The 7,172-nt window shown below is 35.2% G+C and overlaps 1 pseudogene; it reads left to right on the top strand.

The window, feature by feature from the left end:
- Positions 1–5,146: 5,146 nt before the first annotated feature.
- On the top strand, positions 5,147–5,424 carry LOC114045109 (annotated as a pseudogene).
- Positions 5,425–7,172: the final 1,748 nt, after the last annotated feature.

Raw genomic sequence — 7,172 nt, 5'->3', positions numbered from 1 at the left:
CCATGAATTTCCTCTGTCTCTCCTCCATTCCTGGAATACTCTCCCTCCCCATCTCTGCCTCCTACCTGCAGAGTTTGCACTGTGGAGCTGGTCTTGAAGTTAGAAAGATCTGAATTCATATCCAGCCTCACACACATATTAGCTGTGTGTCCCTACACAACTTATTTAACCTCTGTTTGTTTCAGTTTCTTCAACTGTAAAATGGAGATTATGGTAATACCCAGCTTATAGCATTGTCAGGATAAAATGAGAAAATATTTGTAAAAAAGTGCATAGCACAGTGTCTGGCACATAGTAAACATTATATAAATGCTTATTCCTTTCTCCTTCCCTCTGCCACCCCTTCTACAAGAGGTCTTTCATGATCTCCCACAATGCCTTCACTCTGAGATTACCTCCATTTACCTTTGACATATCCTTTTTTGTACCTAGTTGTATGTAGTTTCCCTCATTGGAATGTGAGATTCTTGCAGACAAGGACTAGTTTTTTGCCTTTCTGTACATCCCAGCACTTAATAATATGTTATGACTTGAATTAACTTAGGAAGTGATTTTGCTTATGTTTTCTCATTTGATCCTCACAGCAACTGTGAGGTTGGCTCTGTTATTGTCTTCATTTTACAGATGAGGAAACAAGCCAGTTGAATCTTGACCAAAGTCACACAGCTCATAAGTGACTAAGGAAAGATTGGAACTCAGGTCTTCCTGTGTTTAGTGATCTATGCCACCACCTAGACTTAGGAGGTGTGAAAGGAAAACTATCTTTAAATGGTTATGTTTATATACAAATTGATTTGGTGAACTGGATATCAGATAAAATGAAACAATCTTCTTTTGCTTCAAATATTGATTTGTCAGAATATTAATTTGAATTTTTCAGATAATCCACTCTTTTATTAATGTTGCATGAAAGCCATGTGTCTGGACACTAATATTTTGGAGCGGAGAAGAAAGTATAGTAAGAATTATGTAGTGAGTCATGCTTTGAATTCATGTTTGTGGCTATACAGGTGTATGAGTCCTTTCTATCACTCAATTGTACTTTGGCCTCCAAACAATGTGAAAAATGGTATCCTACTTTTCCTATTAAATTGCTGACCCCTTGACATTAGAGACTTTTTAAACTTTTATTGTTAATCTAAAAGGTATTTATTTTATTTTTCCTGGCCTAAACACTATGGGAAAACAGAAGGACTGTTCTGGCTTTCAAGGGGCTTTCAATCTAGTGGTTATACAATACTAAATTGACTGGAAGGAAATGTCTAAAGAACGATATAACACAGTATCAAATTAAGAGTTAATTAGTTAACTAGTCTACAAGTGCTAAAGGAAGGAGGGAGATCAGTGAGGGCTGAGAACAGAATGCAATCCTAAAACACATTTCCTAAACAGAAATCTTTGTTAAGCCCAAACAAATACTTGACAACTGGTATGATGGAGAAGCTATGCAGAGCTCTTCCTAATGAGCATTTCTGAGGAGAAGGAACTATCTGGTATATGTGCAGATGACTAGGCTAAGAGCCAAACAGGATTTGTGAAGAATAGTTAGAAAGGTGATGAATTGTTTTTCCATTTATACTTCAAGTAGAGGCAATAAGTTAGAGTTTAAGCTGTGCTTAATTTGATCATAGGTAACCTTGTATAACTGATGAAGGAGTTTACTTTCCTGTACTGAAATTTAAGATTTCTGAAATTCCAGTATGTTTGTAATATCTAAATAGTTTCCCTCATAATGGACACTAATAGGCTGTAAACAGAGCAGAACCAATTAGCTAAATAAAAAATTTGCTTTTTTTGTTTGTACTATAAACATTAGACAATTTAGAATGTAGTTATTCTTTCTTGCTTGGGCATTAACTGATATTCTGTCTTTGTCCTATTGGTTAGAGTAGAGGCAATATTTCTAAATGATTTCTTTGCTAAAGAGAGATTTCTTTGAAAATATTTACAACTGCCTTAGATATTTCATTTCCCAGGATAGTCATGGCGCAAATGTCAACTGCTGGCTTTTCAAACATTTTAAATAAATGGCAAGAGATCTTTCAGTCATGAAAATAATCCTTTAGATGTAAAGATTAGGGAACCTGCATCATCCACTATATTTTCCATTGAGAACATGAATAACCTATCATTTGGAGACATTTTAAAGAAAGTTTTCCAATAAAGTGAGGGATTATTATGCTGTAATATCACACCTTATTTACCATCGTCAAAAATGGCTAAGACAACTGTCTTTTTTTTCCATACAGTTTATCTTCATAAAGTAATGATAAGAAATTGATTATGGGACCTCTCAAGAAAGGAATTTTTATCTAACTAGGTTTGACCTTGATGTCCTCAAAGAATATGAGTTAATGATAGTCTCCGCTGAATCAATCATTGACAATAGTTTTTTTGGTTTCTTCTCCAATATCATAATAAATGTGGTAGATATGCACCAAAAGGAGCTCAGGAACCCTTTTCTATGATGCTAAGCATCTGAGGGAAATTTGTAATCAGAGGGAAGGAGAGAGAAGGAGTTTGTGGGTTGCATTAATGCCCAGGATGAGAGCTGTGGCAGAAGCTGCTACTCAGTAAAAACCAAAGAGTTCCCATGTTGAATGAAAGATAGAAGAGATGTGGTGGTTGTGGGACTATGCAGGAAGATAGTGATCAAGACCAGGAGCTTGGATAAATAATGCTAGTGGATGCTAAAGTAAGGAGGTTGGGGAGCAGATCCCAGAGGGAAACAGATGAGAGCTGAAATGCAGACTGTGCTCTTCACCAAAGTTCTTAATTCCATTCATACAACTCCGATTTCTACTATAACTTTGAGTTTATGGTAATAGAATTTGAACTTTTGTTGTAGGTAGGGAGAGAAAGAACTAATGCTCACCTGCAAGTAGGCCGTAATCATCTCCTTGCTACATAGGGTTCGATGTAGGTCAATATTAAACCTGATGCATGTATGTAATGTGTTTAAGCCCTGGGCAGAGGCTGAGACATAATGGCATTATTATTGAGAAACATTCAAGATAAGGCTCTTGCTCTTTTTCTGAGCCACAAATAACATAAACAGATAAGTAAGTTGAAACAACAGCTATGTTTCTTAAGTACAGGTCACATAAATCACCCCATACAAGCACCAAACTAGGCAGTGTATGATTGGAAATGTGCTCAAGAGGGCACCTTGGGTAGTAAAAGGCCTTAAGATCATGACATATGAAGATGAATTGGACTAATCAGGTATGTTTAGTCAGGAAAAGATCAAATGGGGTGAAGACAGTGTTGTGTAAGAACAATCCTGAGGTATGTGAAGCACTGTCACATGAAAGATATTAGATTTGTTTTGTTTGCTCCTAGACTGCAGAACTGAGAGTAAAAGGTAGAAACTGCAAAGAGATAAAATCAAAGTTCATGTCAGGAAAAACTGCCTATGAATTAGAACTGTCCAAAAGTGGAATGGGCTTCTTTTAGAGGTAAAAACTAATAAAATTCATAAGGTTCTTAACTTCTTCCTTAGAGATCTTTGAGGTCTGTGATGATGACTTGTTGGATACGTTATAGTGGGGATTCCTTCTGTGTATTGGTTGGAGTAGGTGGGTATTGTGGTCCCTTTTAACTCTCAAATTCTTATGTGTGTGTGTTATTTCTCTAGATAAGCTACAACATTTACAATAATTATAATGTGCTGCCACTTTGAAATTAATTTTTTTTATAAATAGTCAACATATGCTATTGGGTAAGATAGACTAAATCTTCCTAATGTTTTCTGCTATTAAGCCAAATTCCATCACAAATATTGGTATATTTTGTATTGTAACCAGGAACACTGAGCTAATTGTGGAACAAAAGCAAATTATTGTTATATGATTTTACCAATAAGTTAGTCTCATACATATGTTTTGTTAAATTAGTATTAATCATAACTATTAATATTTCATTCTTATATTTTGGATGGGAATCAGAAATGGCCATTGCATTATTCTGCTCTTATTCTCATATGTACTACACACACTGTGCACAGGTAAAGAGTGTAACTGCTTTTCATAGATGAGTAGAAAGATCACAATAAAAGTGCAACTTCTGTAACATCCATGAAAAGTTACCTAGTAGAGTTCTAGTAGTAGATGAAACATAGTAATTCATCCTATTTCTGTATGATTTTGTTCTTCTCCCCAGGTTCTTATATTTTGATGACTTTCCACATATCTTGGAGATTACGTATATTTTGTGATGAATATCTTTCAAAAACTTTGTTCTATTTTTTAATCAACATTATACTTGGATGATTACAGGCAATAGTTTTGTCTGTGGAAAGTTCCTAGATAACTGAATATAGTTTGTTTTATTAAATTTTTCAGGATATTTTGAGATCTATATTTGTAGTATAGGGGATTTATATTGTATCAGTACATAAAAGCTTACAAGTTTCCAATGTATCTTTGTAGGTACCAGGTCAAGTCTTCTAAGGTATTTGGTAGGTAATACATTTTTGCAGCTTGCAGTGATGTGGTATAAAGTATCTACCCTTTACTTGCATAATTCACATTCATTCTTATCATACAGATATACCTTGTTTTATTGCACTTCGCTTTATTGAACTTCACAGATTTTTTTTTAAAGATTAAGGTTTGTGGCAAACCTATGTCAAACAAGTCTATTGGTGCCATTTTCCATTAGCATGTGCTCATATCATGTCTCTGTGTCACATTTTGGTAATTCTTCAACACTTCAAAATTTTTCAATATAATATCTGTTATAGTGATCTGTGATCAATCATCTTCAATGTTACTATTGTAAATGTTTTGGGGAGCCACAAATAGTGTCCATATAAGATTTAAAATTTAATTGATCAATGTTGTGTGTGTTCTTACTGCTCCCCCAACTGGCCCTTTCTCATTTCTCTCCATCTCCTCTGGCCTCCATATTCCCTAAAACAACACAATATTGAAGTTAGGCCAATTAATAACCCTCTGGGTGTTCAAGGGAAAGGAAGAATCAACCAATGGGGCAAACTTCATTGTTGTCTCATTTTAAGAAATTGCACTAGCCACAACCAAACTTGAGAAACCACCATCCTGATCAGTCAGCAGCCATCAAGACTGAGTCAAGCTTTTTCCCTTCCGCTGCCTTCGCGTTTGCACTCGGCCCCTGGGCTTCCGACATGCAGAACAGCGCCAGCGAGTTCGTGGATCTGTACGTGTCCCGAAAATGCCCCGCGAGCAACAGGATCATCGGGGCCAAGGACCACGCGTCCGTCCAGATGAACGTGGCCGAGGTTGACAAGGTCACAGACAGATTCAACGGCCAGTTTGAAACTTACGCCATTTGTGGAGCAATTCGCAGAATGGGAGAATCTGATGACTCTATTCTCCGACTGGCAAAAAACTGATGGTATTGTTTCAAAGAACTTCTAATTGAAGAAATCTTATGGAAAATGTCTTAATAAATCAGAAAAACAGCAAAAAAAGAAAAAAAAGACTGAGTCAAGACCTTCCATAAGCAAAATTATAACTACTGAAGAAGACTAAGATGAGGGGTAGTATTATTTTTTTAGCAAAAAAGTATAAGATATGTACATTTTAACATAATAATATTTCACATTTAATAGACTACACTACAGTATAAGCATATGTTTTATATATACTGGGAAACAAAAAAAATTGTGTGACTTGTTTTATTGTGATATTTGCCTTATTGCAGTGATCTGGAACTGAATTCACAATACCTCCAAGGTACGCCTGTAACATAGTTGCTAAACATCAATCAGTTATCTTCCTCCTTTCTGAGGAGGAAGTACTAACCTTTTGGTAGCTGTCTCAAGGTGATAGGACATGATTCATTTGTTTGTTTTTAATATTGTATGATATTTTCTTTGAATACATTCTGAATCAATTTCTTAAATTTTACTATTTCAAAAGTGTGTATATTAAAATTATATAAAGGATGTATATATTAAAACTGCAAAAACTATAGATTGCTTTAAACATATACTTTCCTTTGTGCTTTGATTTTGGGATACCAATGAGTTTCTTTGTTTATAATCTCATTTAATATTTTATTTTTCCCAATTACATGTAAAAACTATTTTAACATTCTTTTTTTTTCAGATTTCAAGTTCCACATTATCTCCCCCACTTCCCTGCCCCCTCATTGAGAAGGCAAACAATTTGACATAGATTACACATGTGCAGTCATTTTTGATTCGATACACATTTTGATATGTCATTCTGTGAAAGAAAACACAAATTAAGACCTAAGAAAAAGAAAGAAAGTAAAGGAAAAGTATGTTTGATCTGCATTCAGACTCTACCAGTTCATTCTCTGGAGATAGACAGCAACTTTCATCATAATTTCTACAGAAATGTCTTGGATCATTGTATTGCTGAGAACAGCTCAGTTATTCATAGTAGATCATCATACAATATTGCTGTTACTGTGTACAATGCTTACCTGGTTCTGTTCATTTCATTTTGGATCAGTACATGTAAGTCTTTCCATGTTTTTCTGAGAGCATCCTGCTCACCATATCTTTTTTAACATTTTTTATTTTTCCCACTTATAATAGTATTTTTTTCCAATTACATGTAAAGATAGTTTCAACATTCACTTTCATAAGATTTTGAGTTCTAAATTTTTCCCCCTTCTTCCCTCCCCCTCCCCAATACAAGGTGCATGTACAATCATATTGTGAAAGAAGAATCAGAATAAAGGGGGAAACCATGAGAAAGGGGAAAAAAACAACAACAAAAAAAAGAGAAAATAGTATGCTTCGATCTGCATTCATACTCCATAGTTCTTTCACTGGATGTGGATAGCATTTCCACCATGAGTCTCTTAGAATTATCTTAGATCATTATATTGCTGAGAAGAGCCAAGGCCATAAAAGTTGATCATCACACAATGTTGCTGCTATTGTGTACAGCGCTCTCCTGGTTCTGCTCACTTCACTCAGCATCAGCTCATGTAAATCTTTCCAGGTTTTCTGAATTCCATCTGCTCACCATTTCTTATAGCACAATAGTACTCCACTACATTCATATACCACAAGTGTTCAGCCATTCCCCAATTGATGGGCATCCCTGCAATTTCCAATTCTTGGCCACCATAAGAAGAGCTGTTATGAATATTTTTGTACATTTGGGTCCTTTTCCCATTTTTATGATCTCTTTTGCATATAGATCTAGTGG

Source organism: Vombatus ursinus, unplaced genomic scaffold (assembly GCF_900497805.2).
Source record: "Vombatus ursinus unplaced genomic scaffold, bare-nosed wombat genome assembly UNPS02014778.1, whole genome shotgun sequence".
Taxonomy (NCBI): Eukaryota; Metazoa; Chordata; class Mammalia; order Diprotodontia; family Vombatidae; genus Vombatus; species Vombatus ursinus.
Note: the sequence above shows the minus strand (reverse complement) of the source record. Positions and strands in the feature narration are given on the sequence as shown.